Source organism: Nematolebias whitei, chromosome 22 (genome assembly GCF_014905685.2).
Source record: "Nematolebias whitei isolate Nwh7 chromosome 22, NemWhi1, whole genome shotgun sequence".
Classification (NCBI taxonomy): Eukaryota; Metazoa; Chordata; class Actinopteri; order Cyprinodontiformes; family Rivulidae; genus Nematolebias; species Nematolebias whitei.
The window spans coordinates 28,606,215-28,613,338 of NC_056519.1; the positions used below are offsets into that span (position 1 = coordinate 28,606,215).

Here is a 7,124-nt window from a genome sequence, read left to right on the forward strand (position 1 = left end):
CCTTTGACAACATCGACCATGAGATCCTCATTGCTAGGTTGGAGCAGTGGGTGGGTGTCACAGGATCAGCCCTCAGTTGGTTCAGATCTTACCTCGCTGACAGATCCTTTTGTGTCTCCATCAAGGATTTTAGTTCTGCAGAGGCAGAGCTTAAATGGGGGGTTCCACAGGGGTCCATCCTGGGTCCCCTCCTATTCTCTTTATGCCTGCTGCCGCTTGGTGCTATTTTCCGGAAACACAACATGCCCTTCCACTTCTATGCCGATGACTGTCAAATTTACTTCCCCCTAAGACACAATGGTACATGCTCTATTCATTTGCTGCTCGACTGCCTGGCTGACATCAGGGACTGGATGGCTTTAAACTTCTTGAGTTTCAATGATAAGAAGTCTGAAGTCATGTAGTTCCCCCCCAACGACACGATCACAAACCACTGCATCGACCATTACGCTCTAACCCTGTCAGAAAAACAAAGAGTCACTAATCTGGGTGTGATAATGGACCCTTCCCTGAAGCTTAACAATCATGTAAACATGATTGTAAAATCATGCTTCTTCCAACTGAGGCGGCTGTCTAAACTGAAGCCCATATTGTCCAAAAATAACCTGGAGACAGTAGACATGCATTCATTACATCTAGGCTTGATTACTGCAATTCACTCCTGTTTGGTATCAGTCAGACCTCCATTGCACGACTACAACTGGTCCAGAATGCAACAGCCCGATTTTTAACCAGTACAGGCAAAAGAGAGCACATTACACCAGTTTTGGCCTCACTGCACTGGTTACCGGTTCACTTTCGAATCCAGTTCAAAATACTCATGTACATCTACAAATCACTGAACAGTGTCGCCCCCCCCATCTCTCATTTGCTACAACCGTATGTCCCACCACGCTCCCTGAGGTCAGCGGACCAGTTGCTCCTCACAGTTCCAGGAACTCATCTTAAGCGCAGAGGTGACAGGGCCTTCTCTATAGCAGGACCAAGAATCTGGAACAAGTTACCTCTGCTTGTCAGACAGGCCCCCTCCCTCTCGGTTTTCAAGTCCCGTTTAAAAACTCACTACTATTCAATAGCTTTCAACACAAGATGATCTGGATCCTTTATGCTACTCACTGGTTTGTCGTCATTATCAGCATCATTTTTTGTCTATATTCTGATTTACTTCATTTTGTATTTTGCTTTGTGTGTTACCCGTTGTTTTGTCTGTACAGCACTTTGGTTGGCCTTGTAGTGGTTTTAAGTGCTTTATAAATAAAGTGGTATGGTAAATGATGGTCACTGACATGAGGCCTCTGTCGATGGTTGAAGATGAAGGCTTCAATACAATGATCCACACTTTTAATCCAGGTTACAATAATCCACACTTTTAACCCAGGTTACACTCTTCCCTGAAGGACACATTTTACAAAGTAGCTACATACTGTGCAAGTATAAAGCATACATTCGTATGCATTTGTGTACATTTATTTTTTTAAGCTTTTTGACCAACTTATTTTTTTATTATTCAATATTTTACTAACAGAATAGTCAAATAGCAACCAGTTTTTTGTGCGAATTGCAATGTCAGTCAAATGTTCAATTTTGGAATAAAGGGGTGGAAATTATAATTTTTTTTTCCGACATCCATTAATCGAAAAAAATAATCGGCCGATGAATCGACTATTGAAATAATGGTTAGTTGCAGCCCTAGCAATGACCCAAACCCCGGGCCTGTGATTGGGGACTTCACTGAATGGTGTGTCTTCCTTTTTAAAGCTAAATGTTTCTAAGACAAAGGAGATGGTCATTGATTTCAGAAAAAAAAATTCTTCAGTTGCAGTTCCTTGGTCTTTAACGGTGAAGCTGTTGATGTGGTAAATAGTAAATGGACTGTACTCATATAGCGCCTTTCTATCTTAATGAGATACTCAAAGCGCTTTACGCTACAATCTTTTGTCTTTATTTACCCATTCATACAGCACTCTACTAGATCTCTACAAAGCTAATTGAACAAATTAATCTAAAGAGACTAATCAGATCTTATCACATTCATACACCTATGGGACACATCCAAGGCAATGAGGGGTTCAGTGTCCTGCCCATGGACACATTGCCATTTGACTGCTGGTGGCTTCGAACCTCCAGCTCTTGCATTGGAGGACTGCTCTAACCACTCAGCCACAGCCGCCCCAAAAAACTTAACTTTTGTCTCAATAATCTATTCTTAGTTTTTTGTGATGCATTTCTGAAAAAAAAAAAAAAAGTCATGATTTATTTAAATGGGTTCTTAGCGCCTAAAGAAACATATCTTGTGTTCACCACTAGTCGACTAGTTCAAGTCAGAGCACTGGAAGTTCTTTATTGAGATAGGATTTACAAAACACTAAAATAAAACAATGATTCAAATTTTTTTAAAGTACAAAAAGCTTACCCATGACAAGTAACCATCTTAAAAACCAGGTCACACTTCCTCACTTTATTACAGGACATTAAAAACTTATCTGGTCAGGTTGTTGCATGCGGTTGTTCCTGTTAGGAAATGACCTCCGTTTGGTTGTTTGAAGTTTATTAACTTAAACTCAACACACACACACACACAAAAACATTTATAAAAAGCTTAAGTACGTGCTTGGACCACTTGAACATGAGTAAAAAAAAAAAGTTCTGGGAAAGCTCAGCTTGCTCATGGTGCATCAATATAAATATCTAGGACCTGTTCTTTATGACAAACTGACCTTTGACCCCACGTGAACTCACTTTGTAAAAAGGCCCACCAGAGAATGTATTTATTGGAAGCTCTGTGGTTTTAATGTTGATTCAACTTTTATGAGAATGTTTTATTCATGTTTTATTCAGTCAACTTTCACCTTCATCTGTTGGTTTGGACTTTTGACATGTTAACAGGAACAAACTCTCGGGCATTGTCAGGATGTGCAACAAAACTGCTGGCATAGCCCTACAGAACCTCACTGACATACACAAGGTGAGGTCAGTTAACAAGGCCAGGCAGATTCTGGAAGATACGGATCACACACTCCACGGTGAGTTTAAGGGGCTGTTTAAACGGCGCGTATTTTGAGTGCATCCGCAGGTTTTTCTCTGCAGTTCTGTTGATAATTTACATTACACCAGTGGCCCCCCTCTTTGAATCCAGAGGTTTCTGAACCCACCTTCCAGAGTTGAGGTTTTTCACTGACCCCCCGCTGATAATGTAAACATCTCCTGCTGAGGCTTTGTTTTAAACCACATGTGCACACGCACGCGCGGACAGACGGTATATTTCTATCAACATGGCGGCGGACACACTGCTTTCTGAACTACGACTGATGGAATAAATTTTTAATCTCGTACTTAATCTACGTCAGATTCCAGGTGCTGTGGCCGACATTTGTGTTGGAAGAGACAATCTGATCCAGTTCTAATGTCGCCGTTTATAGAACGAGGTACGCGCACATGTCCCACTACACTATAATAATAATAATAATAATAATGTCATCACAATGTCAGCACTGTATGTTTCCATACAATGGCGAAATTAGTCTCTGCATTTAACCCATCCACCACCAGGTGGTGCAGTGGGCAGCTATTGAAAGCGCCCGGGAGGCATTTTGGGGATGAGGTGTGCTGCCCAAAGACACCACGTGATGTGCAGTGACTGGGGATCGAACCTGGGACTTTTGGGTCCCAAGCCGGCTGCCCTGCCTCTACACCATCTCGGCCCCCATATAACATCTAAATGTGCTAAATAATAACGGTTTAATAATAACAGTATTTATGTTAGTGTGAAATATAATGAAGCTCTGAGCTAAATGAAGCCATCTGGACATTATTTAATTCAAATTTAAAATGATGCTAAACATATAGCGTGAACACTAAAGTTGAAAATGAACACATCAGGTTTAATTTTTATTTATTCAATACCACAAACTGTATGTCACACAAACACTGATAATTAAACCGAACACTATTAAAACACGTCAACTGAACTTGAATGGATTGAATAAAAGAACTCAGGGGAATTTTAAACAAATAGTTCATCAACGGCTCTCTTCGATGTCCTCTTGCAGTTCATCTGGGCCTTGTTCAGAACCGGTCCGCCTGGTGGAAGGACAGCTTCTTTCAGGAAAAATAAAAACTCAGTTGGTTGTTTTGGAACCGAAGTAAACACAAACTAACATTATTAAGAACATATGATTTACCTGCTGTAAAACAGCTACTGATTATCACGGAGTAAAGTCCAACAGTCTCGGTTCTGGTCCACTCAGCAACCGGTGTGGAGCCGTTAGACGAAGCGGTCCCGCTTTGCATCAAATCCGTCGACTCTCATCAAAAGTCCACTTTTAACTTGTTACGTTGTTGTTGTTGTTAGCTGATTAGCCCAGAGGAAAACAACGTGCCGAGGCAGCACGCATGCGCATTAAGTGAAGGTACAAAATTCACAGCGCCATTTAATGACCTGGCATGGTAACTACAGCGGATTCGGGAGGGCGGGGGGGGAATCCTCCGGATGCATGTAAACCCAAAATGCGACCGTGTCAACGCAAATCTTTTCCTCCGATTAACATACGAAAAAAACCTACATTTCCCCCCACCGTGTCCGTGTAAATAAGGCCTAAGTTGCTTCAGGCATCTGTAGTCCAGATGTAGAACAAACGGACTGAAAAACTCCATCTTGTAGTGATAAGGCTTCTAATTGAGCACTGATGATTTCCGTATTATTATTTTAATCTCTTAATGTCTTGTGTAGTATGGATGTTTTATGCCTACTGACTGTGAAACTAATTGCCCCTCGGGGATAATAAAGATACTTGAACTTGAACTATAGAGGAACGATAGTTTGAGAGAGACTTTGTTAACAGAAACCGTCCATCATTAAACAGGGGCGGAGGTCTCAGTGTTCAATTGTCCCCCTCTTAGAATGCTGTTATTGCTAGCATTAATCAGTACCCTGTGAATAGCATCAGCCATCAGAGTGCTAACGATCCATTGTTAGGCTGATGGCCCTCCTTGATCATGTGAACAGCTAGTTTTGAATGTCAACAAAATGGTTGCTCCACTATGAGAAGGTGCTATTTATAAGACAAAGTTTGTTGCAGCTCCTCAGACTGAAGAAGTTTTTCAGATGAAATATGAAACGTTTGTACAATTTTTTTGTTTTTTGAATCCATCCAGAGGACCCGACATAACTTTTTTAGGTTTCTTTTGACACTTAATATTTTTGCTATTGTTGTATGTAACTGGGTCCCTGTGTACACAATCTTATTCCACCTCATGTACATGTGATGCAAATGACAAAGAACCTTGACTTCTTTGTTTACAAGTCCATTGCACCCGATTAATAAATACTCAAATCACTAAAAGTCCACTCCAGGTTTTCCTGTTTTCTTTTGAACCCTTCTTAGTCTGCGTGTCCCTTCTGGACCCGTTGCCTCCACAAACTGACCATAAGTAAGTGGCAGGGGTGAAAAATGGAATAGAAAAAGAAGTAGTGACCAAAAAAACCTAGGAAATTTAAAGAACTTTTTGTGTTCAATATTACCTAGAGGAGAGGGAATTCCAGATGATCGTCTCTTCAGACTGGGTGTGCCAGTGGTCATGGAGTTCTCACCATCTAAAAGAGAGTCCTGAAAAAATATTGTTTAGATAGTTTTAAAAAAAAAACTGTCACTGCTGACCTAGAAGACTTCAAAAAAATTAATAAACTTGTCAATTTTGATTCCGTAAGCCTCCTACTTTGACGGCAAGCAATTTAACAGATTTTTTTACAGACGAAAACCAAGTGTTCATAATGAATAGGCTGAATAAAGAACCATTTCTCTCAAACACTGCCAGTCGTTGCAAGGCCCTTTCATTGGCGTATAAAGCGAGTTCTGCAGGTTGCAGGACAAATATAATTTCATACAAATATAATCAAAAAAACATTTAAATTTCCTTTTTATTTGAGCAATTCATTCAACCTTTATTTAGACAGGTAAATCCCATTGAGCCTCGAGGACTCATTCACAAGTGACCCGATTTCAACAAAGAATGATGACAATAATGGACAACAGCAACAACAATAAACGGTTCTAAAAAGTCATACAATTGTTTTTTTGTTTTTTTAAACAAATAGGATGGCTAAAAAACGGTAAAAAAACAGCTAGATTCCAAGGCGAATGTAGAAAACTAAAAACAGGAACATGTCTGCATTGGTCCCTGCCAGAAGTCCAATAGATTCTTGAAGCCACTTAAGAGAGGTCAAGGTCGAGAGCTTCAATGTTTTTGTAAGGTATTCCAGGAAACAGGAGTGGAGTAGGAGAAGGCCCTTTTGCCTAGTTCAGTCCTCATTGAGGGAACACTGCAGGTGATAATGTCCTGAGAGCGCACGCCATAGCTACACTCACGCAGAGACATGTAGGAGGAGATATACGAAGGCAGCAGACCAAGAAGTGATTTAAAGATGAAAATGTACCAGTGAGAGAGTCTGCGTAAAGTTAATGAGGTCCAGTTAACCAGTGACTACAGGGTGCAGTGGTGGGTACGATAATCACAGCCAGTTATGAATCTTAGTGCACCATGATTGACAGCATTTAACAACTGCTGGGTTCTTGTAGGAGCGTTCATGTAAATAATGTCACCGGAATCAATGGAGGGAAGGAAAAACAGATACAAGGCATTTCCTAGCATTTAGGGTTAGACACAGGATCTGTTTCTGAAAAAGAAACCCAGTTTAACTTTTAGTTTCTTTACCAAGTTTTCCACGTGAAGCTTAAAAGAGAGATGAGTCGACCAAGATACCCAAATATTTCTAGGAATCAACAAACTCAATGGGGACACCATTTGAGGATAAAATCAGAGGAAGAACTGCTGGGACCAACTTCTTATTTGAAAAAAGCATGCCTTTGGCTTTGTCGGCATTTAGGACAAGTTTGAGACGGAACAAATCTGTCTGGATGTTGTTAAATGCAGATTTCAAAAGTTAGAAAGCCTCAACAGTTTTAGCTCGACAATAAACAACTGTGTCATCAGCATAGAAATGTATGGATGCATTAGGGATGTGTTTACCTTCATTATGTATGTAGATTGTAAAAAGGGTGGGTCCAAAGACTGAGCCTTGTGGTACACCATTGTTTGTTAAATAACTGGAGGAAGTACCATTATGT

The 7,124-nt window shown here is 40.5% G+C and overlaps 1 long non-coding RNA gene across 1 annotated transcript in view; it reads right to left on the reverse strand.

Annotated features, from left to right (window-relative positions):
• The window catches only part of LOC119428021, a 36,158-nt gene extending 30,616 nt beyond the window's left edge, over nucleotides 1-5,542 (reverse strand). Inside the window, exon 1 of the long non-coding RNA XR_005187681.1 lies at nucleotides 5,522-5,542. This is a non-coding gene — a long non-coding RNA (uncharacterized LOC119428021). The remainder of the gene's footprint in view (nucleotides 1-5,521) is intronic.
• Between the last annotated feature and the right edge of the window lie 1,582 nt (nucleotides 5,543-7,124).